The sequence below is a fragment of the Numida meleagris genome, chromosome 3 (genome assembly GCF_002078875.1).
Source record: "Numida meleagris isolate 19003 breed g44 Domestic line chromosome 3, NumMel1.0, whole genome shotgun sequence".
NCBI classification, from domain to species: Eukaryota; Metazoa; Chordata; class Aves; order Galliformes; family Numididae; genus Numida; species Numida meleagris.
Genome location: NC_034411.1, coordinates 85,403,548 through 85,420,389, shown reverse-complemented (window position 1 = coordinate 85,420,389; position 16,842 = coordinate 85,403,548). Strand labels below are relative to the sequence as shown.

At 34.6% G+C, this 16,842-nt stretch overlaps 1 long non-coding RNA gene across 1 annotated transcript; it reads right to left on the bottom strand.

Annotated features, from left to right (window-relative positions):
- Positions 3,578-16,317, bottom strand: LOC110396795. Its single transcript, XR_002437269.1, has 4 exons — positions 16,243-16,317; positions 16,020-16,125; positions 5,274-5,396; positions 3,578-3,686 (listed from the first exon to the last, which is right to left on the bottom strand). It is a non-coding gene; the product is annotated as an uncharacterized LOC110396795 (long non-coding RNA).

Sequence of the window (16,842 nt, the reverse complement as noted above, 5' to 3'; positions counted from 1 at the left end):
TTGCTTTTATTTATACCATCACAAACACTGGTAATATCAGTGTAAGAATTTGATTTGAAACAATGCTGAGTAAGCCAGTAAAGATCCCAGAAGTCTCAAAAATCCTTTATTTCAAGAAGAATCCTTAGAATAAGATTTTAAATATCTTATACTGAATGTTATGATTTCAGAGGATCTCAGTTACCATTTATGTATCTTTCCAGCAGGGTTTAACCTTACCACTGAGAGCAACAGAAACTGCTAGCTTCTTAAAGGATGACAACAGAAATGCTGACTTTCTGAAATTTTAATAACTTAAATATTTAAATGTGTACTAAAGCCTCCTAAAAATCTGGCTGCTTGTGAAACAAGTACTTACAAGACCAGTATTTGTAATCATGTGCTGGAAATGGTTTCCACATTTTTCTATACAGAGGAAATTCTGAATGCTACTCATATACTTGTTATCTTACTAGATTTTACTCAGCATAACATAAATTAAAACCAATAAAAATGACAAACTAGATTTTGACCATTAACTAAAATAATAAGAACATTAGAGCTCCTTTTTTCTCATGAATTATGAGTTCAATGAAACCATCTTCCCCAAGGGGGAAAAACCCTGCCGTCTCAACATACAAAGAAAATTGTCTTTTAATGATTATTCTGGAATCCTAAGTATGTATCATTATATTGAGCGGCAGGAGGAAAAAATTGTTTATATTCAATTTATAAATCAACAAGCATCTTTAATGGAAATTATCACTTAAGCTAGATTTGCTCAAGAACACTGCACAATTTGTTGTCTCAAATTTTAGCACTGAATGTTTAAAATTAACCCCACAACATTTATTGGATAAAGATCTCCATAAAACTTTCATTTTAAGTGTATTTTCTTTAGAAGCATCAACAGAAATAACAACACATGATTTATGGATTCCAAGATAACTATAAATTGTTTTCTGGGAATGGAAACATAATTTAGAATATGCTATGACCAATTAAATTAGAGAGAACAATGTTTAGGACAAAACTGTTATGGCTGGTCATTGGCCATATGCCTCTCATTTTGTAAATAATCTTGTTTTGTTACCAAACTGACTATATAGTATCCATTCTGATTAATAAACAAACAGTTCAAGTAGATATATATCAATAAAGTTTACTTGCAGCCTAGGGCATAACTAGCTGGTCACTTTAAGAGTTTTGCTTGAGCAAATGAAAGACTAATAATGCTGTAGGAAAAGTGAAATGAGTTTAGACAATTGACAGAAATGCTTTCTAAAGTTAATTACGTTTGCTTTCCCCTCTCCCTTGGTGTTCGTTACCTTTAAATGGAGACACACATTGGCAGAAGTAATTACCCGGTTGGTCAATGCAGGTGGCTCCATTCTTGCAGGGAAATGAAGCACACTCATCTATATCTGTTTCACATCTTGCACCTTTGAAAAGACAAAATATGTGAACATTTAGCAAGACAATCAGGTTCCAATTTATAATGCATTTGCACCACATGAATTTCAAGCAACTTCTGAGAAGAAACTGATATAAATCGGCCAAAGATCCTTCCATACAAATGTCAGTATCCATTTAATTCTTATTTCCACAAATACATAACTTATTTCTGAGTTGCTAAATGATAAGAATTCTTCCCAGAATGCAGACTAATTTATCTGGAAAAGGTAAGAACTTGGAGAAGAAAGATCTGCCTGCTGTAAGTGAAGATCAGGTTGGAGACCATCTAAGGAACCTGGAGGTGCACAAGTCCATGGGACCTGATGAGATCCATCCACGGGTTCTGAGGGACCTGGCAGATGAAGTTGCCAAGTCGCTATCCATCCTATTTGAAAGGTCATAGCAGTCTGATGAAGTTCCCACTGATTGGAAAAGGGGAAACATAACCCCCATTTTCAAGATTTTATGAAGAAATTCTTTACTGTGCAGGTGGTGAGACACTGGAATAAGTTGCCCAATTAGGTTGTGAATGCACCCTCTCTGGAAGTATTCAAGACCAGGCTGGATGGGGCTTTGAGCAACCTGCTCTAGTGGGAGATGTCTTTACCTATAGTAGGGGGGTTGGAACTAGATGATCTTTAGATGATCTTAAAGGTCCCTTCCAACACAAACAATTCTATGATTCTATATGATTGTAATTGTGCAGTTTTGTTTATTGATGGAGTCAAGTGCTCCAGTTCATTGGGATGCAAATGAAACATTAGATAAGACAGATAAGGAGAAATGAGAAGGAAACAAAGGTAAATTAGTAAATGCTATCTTATGCTTTGTAGACTACCTCTTCATAGAAAACACGGTTTACTACTAACAGGACTCACCAGTAAAGCCAGGTAGACAGATACATTCATAGCCACCAGCAAGGTCTGTACACGTTGCATTATGAAGACATGGAGAAGAGTTACATTCATTTATATTTGTTTCACAAGTTGAGCCTATAAATACAGTCAGACAAATGGAGAAGTTACTCTAGCACATATTTGTGTACCAAGATTTATTTTAACAGAATATAACTCTTTTGAAATACAATAGACAACTTTTTCATATTTAGAGTATTTATGACAATATGTTGTGAATTACAATGTTTAAGCTATTTATTAATTTTCCAGGAAGATGAAAAACAAAGCCTTGGCAGTCACTGAACAGATTCTTAGAGCTGAAATTATGGAATTTTCTTATTATAACTTATGTTATTATTAAAAGAATAGAAAACAAATTACATTACATTAAATATAATAGACTGCACTGCAATGACAAGAGGAAATCTTCCATATGTAAGTACAGCAGCTGCATTTACAGAAAATGGAAAAAAATGTAACAAAGAACATTATTTATTCTAGTCTAGACTACAGCTAACACAACCACATAGCTTCTCAAAGTATACCTGTCACTAATATTTCTAAGTGAACTGTTCTTTGTTTTTTTATCATTTGAAGAACAAATGAAAAATAGCAAATTGTAAGGCTTCATAAGTTTGAAATTTTTTTTATTAAAAAACAGGGTTTAGTTATTTTGAATATCACAGTACAGATATAGTAGACTGCCATGTGACATTTGATTTGTACAATACTTTCTATTACAGTGGTAAAAAAAAATCTGATTTTTTTTTAAAGATGCACTAGAAAGAAAATGGATGCACTTTAAATTCCTAATCTCAGCTCAAATTAAGGATTAACTGCATCTTGCACTGCATCCATTTATCAGAGTTGATTACATTTCTCACATGAATTGTACAAATATGCCAAGAACAAAACCTTTCCCACATTATTTTTTGTCGGATTCTATTCTATAACCTGTCAACAGTTTATAAAGCTTACAGAAAACAGCATAGACTATTTGCAAAATTTCACTGAAGCCTCCTGATTTTCATCAGCATAGCAATCAGCCAGCAGAATACACCCATTTTCATACAGTCATAAAAAGAAAGAAGATAAATTTAGTTAAGATGTACTGAATTTACTTGCTTGGAACTTCAGATGACACTATTATAAGTATGTATGTATCCCATCTGACATGCTAAGAAATGTTGTGTAAAACATAAAGTAGATTTGTGAAGTTATATTTCTATGGCTTTTTAATACCTTGAAATCCATCCTGACAGATGCAACTGAAGGCATTCAGATGATCAATGCAAGTGGCTCCACTGTGACAAGGGTCACTAAGACACTCATCCACCTCAATCTCACAGTTATTACCTGGAAACAAGTAAAGGAATCACTTCATTCAGAACATGCCACTCGTAAGTTACCAGTTGTAACAGGAAAAACAAAATGAAATAACTGAGGCAAGGTACATGGAGCTTTTACCAACGATCCAAAAATTACCCTCAATGAGTTTATTTATTGATTAAAGGAAAAGGTGAAATGTATATTTAATATACAATGCTCAAAGACACAACTGGAATTTATAGATTGAGTTATCGATGTACTCAAATATTTGCATCTTGTCATATTTTGAAGGCAATACAGTTTTGAGTTTTACTGAAACATTATGCAAGTATGGTTTGTAAAACCAAGTATTACCAGGGGAAATATCTCTATTATAGCCAAAGATCTACATTAACGTTTTTTTTTAATTAATATTCAGAAAAGTAGATACTTCTCTGAATTTTTAAATACATAGGGGGAAGCTTACAGATGCTGATTTGTTGTTGAGAATTGATATACCTAATATTGTTTCTGGCTTGCAAGGTAGAATAAGCTCAGAAAGCATTTATTTGCATTTTGTACATGACATCCAAATGGATGACAGTGGCTAAAATGTTCATTATTATTCCTAAGGCATTTTGAGTATTTTGTTTGGACACGGAAAAGTATAAACTTTAATATTAATCTAATATTATGTAGATGTAAGCATAAGACTCCAAAGAAACACTTCAATAAAATAAGACCTAATCAAGAATAAATAACATCAAATAATTTTGTTTTGATAATAATAAAATAAACCATAGCTGTAACATTTCATTATGTTATGGACACTAATACTGCTGTTATTAAATTACGGGTTGTTTAATCTAAATGGATGCCTATATTAGCATGCACAGCAACAACTTGAGAGGTAAGGTGGTCATAAATGAGTCTCTAAGTTCTGAAACCCTCTGTTTGCTTGCATCCTCCTTGTCTATAGAGACACTAGCATCAGACTGGTTTTAATTTATAAGCCAAATCAAAGTCCTTGCACTTAGATAGGATGGATCCAGACTGCAGAGCTGACTTGCTGCTCAGTGAACTCCTACTGCACTCGATTATATCATCCAAGTGATCAAAATGATCAGAGTCTTTGTCTAGGAAAGTTCTTTTTTTTTTTTTTTTTTTTTTCTTTTGTTTGACACTGTGATCTTGATTCACAATGACAGTACCACTACATATACAAAGTAATTTTAATCTAATCATACCCAGTCCTAATGACAGCAGCCTGTGGGATAGATTTAAGCATGAGTAGTTAAGCCCATCTAGGAACTTGAGGGTATATTTGGCAGTTCAGGTCCTTATTACTGTAGCTTTATTGCTACCGGAAGTACAAGCAGAAAAATTAAGGCCAACTTCCATATGGCTACAGGAGCTGCAATCACATTTGTATGAGACAGACACCCTAAAATAGTATAAAATAAGAATTGCTCAATTGGAAGTAGTCTCTTGTAGTCAGTAATTTTACTTATATACTGGAAAACAGGAACTGCTTCTGCCTGAATCAGAAACACCATTAAATTGTATCTATCATTATTTTCTGTGGTTTAGTACTAACTTAATCAGATGTTACATAATATTTTCTGTTGAACCCACCTATAAAACCAGGTGCACAGAAACAAACATAGCCATCAGATATGTCTTTGCAGATGCTGGAGGCCCCACATGGTTGTGAGAGGCAGGCAACAACATCTAATTCACAAAGCTGACCAGTAAAACCTGATGAAAAATAGAGAAACCAAAGAAATATGACCTTCATTATGACATTTAGTCTGAGAAAACAGGCAAGTGAGGCATCAGTTTTGCTAAGTACCTTCATATCCTTATTTAGAATAAAGTAAAATATTTCAGTTTCTTTTAAAGCTTGTTTCATATACAAATAACCTTTTAATGATACAAAAGAACTGTAGGATAAAGATATACTTAAGAGAATTTGATAAAATACAAATTTTTTAAAAAGTAGTTTTATACAGATATTCCTCATTTTATTGAAATTCCATTAGGCACACTCTTAATAAGTGCCTTCTCATTTTTAGTAGAGTGCTCTGTACTCTGTTTAAGAAAACACCCCATGTTTACCAAGGGAAAAAGGACGTCCTAATGCGTTCTGTTATAAAACAGATACTGCAAGTTCTGAAAGTTTGGGCAGCTTATCGGTATTGATTTTTTTGAACCAATTAATTCATAGTTAATAATAAATCTAATTTTGTGAAACTCTGTGCATCCTTATTTCCCACTGAGGGTCACACACGCACAATTTACAAATACATTCAAAGATAAAACCTGAATCTAAATTTTACACTCAGGGTATTGGCACATTGACAGTGGCATCAGTTTGTGTAGCCATCTTGCAGGAAGAAAATCACATGGTTCGCAGATAACACCATCTTTACTTTAGAACACAACAGTTGCAAATTAATATTGTTTCACTGAAAAATATATTTTCAAATTTAATAATTTTGAATTAATTGATAAAAAGCAATTAAAAAAAATCAAGTACTATGCGTGGAGATAAGATCCAAGTCATGAATTCAAATGCCAAGTTACAACAAATATGTCTGATGTTTGAAACATCTGTTACAAAACATCTGTGAAAGTAAAAGAAGTGTAAAGTTCTGTCTTATTAACAGAGCACTGGAACAGTTTCTAAAGACTTCCAGATTCTTGCAAAAATAATATTTCAGTAAAGATCAAAGAAGTCTGGACCTATTTATTATAATGTAACAGTTATAGCACAAAAAGCCACTGTAGACTTAAACCAGAAATTTGGTTCAGCAAACTAAATATTATTAATTCTGATGTTTTACAAGCTTGAATTCCAAATCTGATTAAGGACTTGAACTTCACATTTCGTTTTTCAAAACATTTATGATTGAATGCCTTGCTTCATTAGCATAGGTATCGCCAGAAGAGATTCTAGTGTGCCAAAAAGAGAAAACCTTTGGTCAAAGACATTCAAAAAAAATCTGTATTCCTACAGTGTACAGCAATAGCTCTAAAATCTAAAAAGAAGCCTAATATATTAAAATTTAATAAATGCAGATGCAGCATAGTAGACTACTACAAAAATGTAGAAGTTCACTCCTGCTTAGGCCTAGTTTAGCATAGTCTTCAAATCAAAGGAAATGTAAACCATGTCCTTAGGGTACCACTGAAGAGCTCCTGATCTGGAAATGTTTTTAGTTTTGAACAGCTGGCTAGATGAGGTAAGACAGCAACTTCTGACCATCAGGGTAAATTGCTGAAACATACTGAGCTGTAGAAATCCTGGCTTGTAAAACAAGCCTTTGAGGCATAAATACAAGACAATGCATATTAATACTGCCTCGCACATACAGTCACTTTGGTTTTTAAATCAGTAGATGCAGAAAGGTGTCTTCAAGCTATGTTTCCACTCCATCCGAAACACCAGCTGTGCAATGTTCTCACACAGCTGAAATCTTCCTCCCTGTTGTTATTAAAAATTTAAGCATGTATCTCATTTTTGCCTTTGTAAATAGATGTGAACATCTGCATATGAAGTACTATGTAAAACATAAAAATTAAGATAAAGTAGTAAAATTGAAACATTAATCAGTAATGTTAACTATGCACAGACACATGTACAACTGTTGTACATGATTAAGTGAGGCTGTCATCAAAGTGGAGACATCATGTAGAAAAACCATGTGTTTTCACTTCAGAAACTAAAAATAAATATACATAGTAACTTTAAAGATTTGGAATAAGAACCATAGTCTATGTATGCTTTTATTTCTGTGTTTTCAATCTATTAGTAGTGTTGCAACACTGAGAAATACATCTGAAGTCCTTATTCCGAGATTAAAAAAGCAAGGGGCAATGGTTTGGGGACAAATTTTAATATTAAAAATCTATTTTTGTATAAAGTATATTGCCAAACAGATTAAACAGCAGTACTTAATATATTTTTTACTGTCAAAAGAAGTGTCTATTTCTTTCCTACAGAGTCTAAAATGATATTTCATTAATTTAGACAATGGAAATGTGGCAGAAAAGTATTTAAAATCATTCTTTCTGATATGCTGCGTTTACATTCTTTCTTTCAGACAAACCCAAATTCCTCATGACAAAAGACATTTTTACCAGACTATGACACTTAAACTCCCTGGGGAGATCTCTGCCTTGTGATCCATTCTGACATAGCCCAGCCACACAGTGATTTATGAGAATTTCACTGCATGGCTCCTTATACTCTGGATGGCAGGTACATCTGAAGCTATTAGCTGGAGCCTCACATTAAGGGTTATTGTCAGGGCCAGCAGGATCTGATGTGCATTCATTCACTACTGTTGAAGAAGTATAACTTCTGGGGATATAGTTATAGGGTTATTGTCAAAATTACAGTGGATAAAAACTCAAATGGACTGTCATGGACAAGTGTCAGAATTTGTTTAAGTAATTTAAAACCCAAACAAAATTTTCACTATCATAAAGGTACTTGCACACTAATGGGTTTCTAATTTCTACTTATTTGCTCTGTATATTAATAACATGCAAGCAATTTTTTTTCTTTTTTTGCAATAGAAATGATTGCTACTATTTTTGTCATCTAATATCTCTCAAATTTTTCTTGGACTTTCAAATATAAACACAGTACATGTTGCAAAAATTATACATTGCAAAATATATTCAGCAAAAGCCTAAGCAAACAAAACAGACAAGAAGTAATAATAACAAGGAAAAATCATCACTTCTGGATGGAGAACAGGAAAAAAAAAAGCTGCCATTACCTTAGAAAATGAAACAGGAAAGTATTGTGTTGTAATCATCTGCTCTAATAAATACATGTTATTATGCTGAAGTAGCCACTCACCGCTATAAAAGACACAGTATAACATGCAATTTTCTCTGCTGCATCCCTCTCGCCTATATGGTTCTCAGACATCAAAATCCACAAAATAATTCTCAGTAAAGACAATGAGAAACTCAGGTTTCAGTAACATACAGAACTACCCTCCAGAAGTTTTAAAACATCATATTCCAAAATCAAAGAGATTGAGAAATGATGCTTCCATGCTGGAAATTTGTGTTCTCTGAAAACTGCCCATTTTCACCACCAGACTTCCTCATCCTACAATGGCCGCACTCTGGGAAATGGTACGCTGTTCCTGGGGGAAGTTCAGGCATCATTTAATCATAGAAAGGTTTGGGCTGGAAGGGACCTTGAAGATTATCTAATTCCAACCCCCCCGCTGTGGGGGCCAGTCTAGTCTGATTTCCCAGCCTAGCTCAGGGACAAGTCAAAACTTGTTTTAACTTTCTTTCAGATTGTGTACACAAACACATATTGTAAAAAATGTGTTATTATGAGTATTTAGGGAGTTTGTACATCAATTTCTACCTAACTATTCAATTTCTGGAAAAAATAGATTCAAAGGAAGAATTATTTCAACAGTTATTATACAGTTTTATAGAACTCAAGTTGAAAAGGAAGTGTTTCAACTTTTAAATCTCTTGACAGAGTTTCTCATCTAAGTGGTAAGTTAAAGAATAAAGGTCCTACACCAAAAGTCAGCTTTTATCCCATCATGTCAGTATTCTCTGATGAAATAGCGTTTTATTGGATACTCCTCACAAATTCCTCCATGCATCCGAGAAGTCATTGTTATAGCTTACCTTGAATTTTATACCACAACTTTCAGAAAAAAAAAAATCCTACAGCACAAAATCATCTGCATCATTTAATATGAATTTAATCTGGAGAGGAATCTTAAGAAGCATTCCACCTTCCAGTTACCATTCACTCCCTTTGGTATCAACAAATACATGTACATTTCAAAACATCACTGTTCTGCCCAAGTCAGACTAGGCTATGCTTACCATAAACACTAATGTGACAATGATGGCAAGATATCTGTCACATGCAACAGTAGGAGGTTCTGTTTAGGCAACAGATGGCCTCAAGTTGCGCCAGGGAAGATTAGGCTGGACATTAGGAAATACTACTTTTCTGAAAGAGTGGGCAGGCACTGGAATGGGCTGCCCAGGGAGGTGGTTGAGTCACCATCCCTGGATGCGTTCAAGAAACATTTAGATATAGCATTGAGAGACATAGTTTATTGGGGTTATTGGTGGTAGGCGGATGGTTGGACTGGATGATCTTGTAGGTCTTTTCCAACCTGGCTGATTCTATGAACAGATAATATCTCATTTCCATGATGAATTTACCATAAAAATGAATCAAGTGAAGCTTGGTCAGCCTAGATCAATTCTGATGAAGATAATTCCCAGTGGTCAGACCTTGCAGGGTCTGTCTTCACTCAAAGGCTTTTACTAAACAATTACATTTGTCCAATTCGCCCTGGTCACTTCTGTGCTTGGGCAGAAATTCTTGGTGCACACTCAGCAGTTTCCCTTTAGTGGATGTATTTGCATGTGCAGCTTGGCCATGAAGATTTGTCCCCACCTACACACACTTCATTTGTGCAGAGCATAATTACTTCATTTTTTGCAAGCATTCTATTGTGGAATCATGCTGAAACTACAGGCAAATATGAATGATGCGTACATGAATGTAAGTTAGCTGGCATATCTTAGAAATTAGTTGTTTGATAAATTAAACTGAGTTCTCTAACAGTAACAAGGTGTTCTCTAACAATTTGATTGTTTGTTATTGAAGACCAGTGCTTTTCTGAATATTCATTCACCACCGAAGTGTAGCATTATAGAATCACAGAATCATTAAGGTTGGAAAAAACTATTATGAAAAATAATGACCTTTTCCTTTGCTTCATGACCAAAATCGGAGTAACTACAGCTCTATACCAGAGCCTCAAACACTTAGAGAAATAAATATTAGTAGGATATGGGAGATGGATAGTGGTTGGCAACACACACATTCCAGGCATGTTGCACGGTGATCCTCTACAACAGGTAAATGTCTTAACACTGCATTTTAAGTAACTGTGCTATGCTTAGTTTAGTTTAATATTTTTTAAATCTACTTTTAATATGCATGTAGGCAAAAGCCAATCTAATGAGGATTTCAGAGAGAATTTTTTAGATTGGCTACAACAAATTACAGCATATTTACAACAAAACAAGTGGGCCACTCAAGCAGGGCAGAGCCACTGCCACAGTGGCAAGGAGTGGCCACAGGATGGACTGGGTAAGCAGCCCTGGATATGCCTGATTTAGAAAATTCTTTTAAAAGATGGGACTTCATAAACTGTTGCTAGTGATCTTCAAATTTCTCTGTAGATCTCTGACCTTCCTGTCACTCTTTATTCTCTCCCCGTCCATGTTTTCTTTCTGTCAGTGAGGGCTAATGAGTGCATTCCTTACCTCTCTCTGAACAGTCTGACTTGAATGACTGTTTCTATTGCATTGGACAATCTGGACCTTAAGCCATAAAACTTAATAAGAAAATGTAAGAGAACTTTTGTTCTACAATATTTTTCTTTCAAAAACCCCTCAAGCCCAGGTAAAGGGACAAAGGCCAAATACAGTTTCCTGTACTCTAGGAACATTTTTGTTAGTTCCAGTAAAAGATGGATTAGACCTAGAGAAAAAAAAGGATTAAGTAAGAAAAGAGAATATACATCTTATAGAAATCCATCAGAAGACTTACAGGTATTACAACATAAGTTTGATTACTGTAGCACAGCAGGTAATTCCAGTCTCCCTTTTATTCACACTATGAAGTCATAAGAATACATTTTTATTTTGACTGTACTTGCTGCCTCGGGTTGTGTCAAACTATACCTTATCATTTTATGATATTGTGCATTGGAACATGACCTAATGTTATTTTACAACTGCAGAATGACAGAGACAGAAGAAATGGAAAAAATCTTATAATAGTACTTATTCATTTTATCACAAGGACTGCAAAGAGCTCAGTGTTTGTGTCTTCAGTAGGAAGAACGTCAAGATATACTGAGAAGATGTGTCACAGTACATATCTTGTTTCTTATTATCAATAGATAATTACTCTTCCCTAGCCTATCACTTCTAATAATTTATATGTAAAACTTCAAGCATTTATATATTCCTTTGTGCATAAGAAAAAATAAAGACTAACAAGTTGACTAATAGTAATAGCTTTGATTTTTCTGTGTCATTATACATTTCATCAAGTCATAGATCAGTATATGCCTAATGAAATGTAACTACAGGGTCTGAAAAATGACAAAACTTCAGCAGACAAGTAAAGCTGAGTTATGCAGACATACTCCTCTCCTCTCCCCATAATGAAACAACTGTAGATGCTACTTTGGTATTTTTTTAGAACAAGTTCCGTATAAGAATACCAAAATAAATATTTCAGGCATTTTTCTTTTTCCAAAGCAGGCAAAATGCACACTGGAAACCTTAAATAAAGATTTAAGTATCTAGAAAGGCTTTCAAGGCCTCTGAAGATAGTGACTGGTTTTCAGTAATTTTCTCCCCCTGTAAACGTTATCTAACCAAACATAACATGTCTGCAAGTTGCATGGAATGGAAAAACAAAATCAGGAGTCATCAGAAGATCAGTATCTAACAGCTACTAAACTAGGGCATTTTTAAAAAAATAAAAAATAGCAATACTTCACAGAAATAGATTAATAATCTAGAACCTGATTTAGAGCACCTGTAGTGAGATTAACTCAAATTAAAATGATGGTGCTTTGGCAATAAGAACACAGGGGCAGAGCCTTATTTCTTCTTCAAGAGAAAAATAAGGAAAGGAAAAGTTCTTGAAAAGGTTTTTCAGAACACCTGCTTTGTAGAAGCATATTTCTTAGAGAACTTTCAGTAGTATTTTTTTCCCCTCTTACTTTATAGGTACTGAAATATTTCTACCTATTTCTAGAATTAAATAGAAAAACAATCACCCCTCTCACTTCAGTAGTCAATGTTTCAACAACATTTACAGGGAACAGCATATTTTGGAGTATGGTTGTTGTGTTCTTTGTGTGCCTTTAATGTTTTAAACAATGTTTGTTGGTACCTCCTTCTGCAGCTATTACTTTTAGTGATTCAACTGTTGTATCTAACACCTGTTCTCTATTGATGGTCTTTCACCTTAACGTATATACCACCAAAAACTCTCTTAACTGTATACTGAACTAATCTATTTTTTTTTTCTGAATAGAAAATGTTTCCAGAGAAAAGAATTAAACTCTATTAAGGCAATGAAGGTATGATTTTCTTTCATTAGAGTACACCATTAATTCAAAACAGTGCTTCCTTAAAACTGTAACAGAGACTGATAGAGATTGTGTGTGCGCGCATGTGTGTTCTACCAAATAAATATAAACTTTGAGATCTATATAATTTCCAAACACTTAGTATTTCTTAGAAATAAACACCTGTGAATCTCAATAGAAACTCAATATACAAACTATGTTTTAATACAAAAGCAATAGCGGCGATATAAACACCAATAGTAATAATTTAAATATATTTTTTAAACTTCTGGTAATTACACAAAACTTAATTCATCTCAACATTTATGCAAAAATATTAGTGACATATTAACCTCTCAGTAAAGTCAGCACAAGCAGCAGTCAGTGTTGCTGTCCTCCAACAGTCATACCTTGGAGGCACTGCTTGCCTCTCAGTATTTGTGTGTCAAGAATAAGGAGATAAGAGGATGAGCTGCCCCCGACAGTGTGATTTGACACTCAATTAAATAGAGAACTCTCCAGTGCAATAAATTAAATTTGTTACAGAAGGTAAGCTGAGTGCCTTAATTTAAACTAGACTTGTTTCTGAAGTGCAATATTAAGTTTAGTATGTAACGCATGTGTAAGATTTTATTTAGAAGTAAAATTCAGGAAGACAAAAAAGGCAAATAAAAGTGCATTAACCTGCTGTTCATAACATCCATGATATTAAGGCTGGCAGACAAAGTTTTGTGGTTGAACCACTTCTTATAATTTGCTGATAAAACAACACCTCGAGCAATGAAAAAGCACATTACATTTAGTTCATCATATATTTTCTAGTTTAGCAATAATGAAAGACATGGTAACTATAAGACCCAAATATAAACCTTATCAGATAAGAATAGCACAATACCAGAAAAGCTAGAAAAAAAACAAGAGTGCTTCTAGTGACATTTGAGAAGAATAAAAAGTGGTAGGTGATTACAGAACATAAAGCAACAGCTACAGACTTCGATGAGGGCCTGGCCAAGTGATTATGTTAACTGAAAGGAAAACTTAAAGGAATTTATACAAGATTTTTATGGCTTACTGATAATGCAAGTATAGCTACAGAAAATTAAAACTGAAAAACCAATACGTTAGTTTGACAGTGAATTGTTGAATAAGATTATTTGAAAGAAGAGTAGGAAAGGATAAAGACAGAACAAAAACACAGATCAAGAATTAAATAAGTATAAATATGTGAAAGGAAGAGAATAAATGCCATCCGTAGTGTGCTGTGTATTAGGCGTGTTACAGGGCATTCGGGTTGTAACGCAGAAGGCCCTTCCCCATATGCTTGCTATTGGTTCACCTAGTTTACTTGAACCCATGTCGTAAGAAGGAGAGGCTGTCCTTCTTTGTTTTCATAACAAGGTGTATAACAACTCCGTATATGGCCTTTCGGAAGTAAGAGGTCAGAAGCTGGAGATTCAATATGATTGGCCAGGAGCCCATTTGAGCTTCTGGAACAGTCCAGTAAAAAGATAAGAAATACTATGTAGTTCTGTAGCTTTTACCAATAAACGCCATTTTGCCGCTCATCATATTGATGTGTAAATGCGGCGGGTGGCCGGGGACGGGAAGTAGTCCTTGCGGACAGGGCGACAAGTTACGAACAGCATATCGGATGTGGTGAAGGCCACAGTAGTGTTAATATTGCTAATAAGTGGCAGCAGACCACAGACCATTTTGAACTTTTCTCCCCATATAAATACGTTTGATATTTCGAGATTGCCAAACAAGTAGCAGATCTTCACTCCAAAACCTTTATATCTCTGATTATAAATTTGAATATATTTAGACAAGTGTTGGATGTATTAGTTAGATAACTGCTTTCCAGAAACAGAAGTTTTGGAGTAGACAACAAATCAACAAGACATTAGGGGTAAAATTGATATTTCATGGATGCAACATACTAACTCTAGGAAAGGCTGTAATTTGATTATCACTTTAAATGCTTTGCAGATAGTACAATTTTAAGCATACTGAATAAAAAAAGAGGTTTCTACAGCTATTTTCTGGAAAAGGATTTTTAAAAAAACCCACCCTTTTTATATACATTTCTAGTACCAGAAGTAGGAGAAAATAGAGAGGAGCCAGAGACTGGGCAGAGCAACAGGCAGACTAAAACTCAAGCATCAGAAGACTTTAAGATGAAGAAGTCTGTCACAAAAAAAGAACTCTGTATGTTGGCATGTGGGTTTATACATCCCCTTACCTCACCCCACACACATATATACAAATACATATTTCTTTTCCATGATAAGTAGAAAGTATGAGTGCTCCTGCTAACTGATGAATTCTTCACTCCTCATCATCATGAAATCAGCAAGAAACACTTAAATGGTAATGTATCAATTATCGTTATCAGATGATGAAAAAAAGTGCAGAGATACCAAATATAAGAACCATCAAACGAAAAAACAGGTATCTTTCGAGGACCAAATCCTCTTTAAAAAAAAAAAAAAGAGTATAAACTTGTGAATTTTTCAATACAGCTGTAAAGGTTTGAATAATGTCTTTAAAGCAACCGCTTAATAGAGAACAGACATTTCCATTCCATTCTGCTATTGTCTGCATAGTAGTTTTGGAAATGAATAGATTCAAGCTGAGGGCTGTCATGGAGATATTCCTTCACCTGGGGGATTGGTAATGAGTTATTAAATTTTTTCTTAAGAGAACACTGTTTTTTGTCTGTTTTTGTTAACAGTAACTCAATGTTTTATTATCCGCTTTGAAATAAATAATGCTGTTTCTATTAGAAAAATGTCAAAATTTTAAGTCATCTCTGTTAGGGTTGTAGGATAGAATTGATGCTACAAATGAGCTGCTAATCAATAGTAAAAAAAAGCTTTTATTTTTAGCCTCATAACTGACAGCACATTTTCAAAAAAAATTGAGGAAGCCAAGCAATTTTTTTGTTCTACTGCAAGAAGTTTTCACTTATCTCTGTCAAAAAGCACTACACAGATAAAGATAGGAACACAGAATAAAACTGAAATTATAAAAGAAAGTAACTTAGTAAGACTATTAGACCTAATAAGTTCAGCTTCTTTTACAACAGTACAAAAATCGCTAGCTCCCTTAATCAGATTTTCTCCTCCTTCATCACAGCTTCCCTTACAACCAAACACCAGTAAAAGACTTATTTATGAACTTTGCAAAGTATGTTGCTCTTCTCATTTACCCTTTCTTAGCTTTTCACTTCCTGTTTTCATTACAGTGCTTTCAGCTTCTACATTTTTCCGTCCCCTACACTGGGCTTGATGCTTCTTCACGCTGCTCGGAATGTGCTGGTGTAACAAACAGAAAGATCAACAAAATTGAAAGGTGTTACAAAAAGAGGTGTAATGACAGAGGGCCTAGCACAATAGAACAGCGTTACAAGGGAAGGGAGAAAGATTGCTCACCCATCTCCAAGAATCTAGGTTCACAGGGGAAACTCCATAGAGGAGGGATCACCAGAAAGAGATCCTTCCTTAGGGGCAGTCAGCCCTTAAATGAGGCCTAAGAGAGGTGGCACCAGGCTCCACCCCCTTCTGGTCACACAGTGAATTGCCTTCACCTGTGCTCCCAGGGCTGCTCTGGTCCTTTCCCCAGGCGCTCCATCTGTGGTTCAGGCCATGACTCAGCAGTTCCCATACAGGTGGTGGGTAATGAATGATTTGCATTCCTTGGTTTCCTTATTCTTTTACTTCCTTTCTTTTCTACTGAAGAAACTGTAATTAAAAGCTATATCTATTGTAGGAAACGTTAATAATGTCTTGTTTTCTCTCTTTTGAACTTAGAAAACATTTCAGTCGTTGAGTAAAAAAAAGGTCACTGGTGTATCTATGTAAGAATAACAATGAAATTTCACCTATGTAGAAAATGCAGTTTTGTCTGCTGTCACGCATTTACATCAACTTTTTAACAAATAATAAAGGTGACATTCAAAAAATTAAAATTTTACTCTGCTTCTGGGAACAATATAAACTAACGGAAGGCACAGGTACCACTGCATTATGGAA